Source organism: Tamandua tetradactyla, chromosome 2, assembly GCF_023851605.1.
Source record: "Tamandua tetradactyla isolate mTamTet1 chromosome 2, mTamTet1.pri, whole genome shotgun sequence".
Lineage (NCBI taxonomy): Eukaryota > Metazoa > Chordata > Mammalia > Pilosa > Myrmecophagidae > Tamandua > Tamandua tetradactyla.
This window is the reverse complement of record NC_135328.1, coordinates 159,370,742-159,371,867: the sequence shown is the minus strand read 5'-3', so window position 1 is coordinate 159,371,867 and position 1,126 is coordinate 159,370,742.

The window sequence follows — 1,126 nt, the reverse complement described above, 5'->3', positions numbered from 1 at the left end:
ATGGCAGGAATCTTCCTACATCACTTCCCCATTCATATTCAACAAGAAGAACTCTTTCAGCAAACAAACAAACAAACAAAAAAACTGGGAGTCACTCTGTTTGAATCCAGGTAGGTCCAATGGCTCATCCTTAAACTGTGGCCAGAGGATGGAAGATACTACTTGAATTAGCCCAGAATGGAACCTGGAATCACCAGATTCTCCAAAAGAGAATTAGAGGCTATTGGGATTGGAGAAAGGCGAAGATGAATGCTGGAAAAGCATCCACAAATATCCACCATAGGGAAGAAAAACTAGTGATGTTGCTGTAATGGAAAGTCTTTGATCTGGATAAGATTTGATATTCTTTCAAGGACATGCTATATTCATTAGAGATATTTATGAAGTATCCACCTGCAGGGGAAAAAAATGATGCACCTCCAGCCTTCTCAGGTGTGCATGGCCACTTTTTCACAAGGATATCTGTGTGAATTTCTCCTTGTTTAATATATCTGGGGAGTATATCACCTCCCCCTCCTCCACCCCCACCCTTCCTGGTTGGGCATTGCCCTACTTAAGAATTTACTCACTAGTTGCTCTTTAAAATGGGAGGGCCATGATACAAAGATAATCCAGAAGGATGTTCTTTCAAAAAAAAAAATATTCACATAGTTTTGATATTTGGAATCGAGGGGTTTGGAACATAGGGAAGTTAAATGGCTCTGAGACCCAAAGTTGTTTTCCAAAGAAGGCTTTGACTCCCCTACTACTTTTCCTTTCATTTTTTTGTTTAGGCCTCCCACAAAGCACACACCATAACTCCCTAGTACTCCTAAATAAAGAAATTTACTGCAAGGGCAAAGAGTCCACAGTTCAAAATTTTACTCTTGGAAGTAAAGCTGCATTTTATAGAAATCAAAAAGGGGTGCAGTTCCTCTGTTGGTGAATTTCAATTGTCAACAGGCTGAGGGGGAAGAATTTAGGAAAGTCCTCAATCTGTTCCAAAGCTTCTTGAAAACCTAACATGTCAGTGGCTGCTTTTCCATTTTTATAACTGGAAGATGGAGAATCACATTCAACTAAAATGCATTGAGCACCTACATTATGCTAGGGGCGTTAAATTATTTCCTCTAATCCTCACATCAAA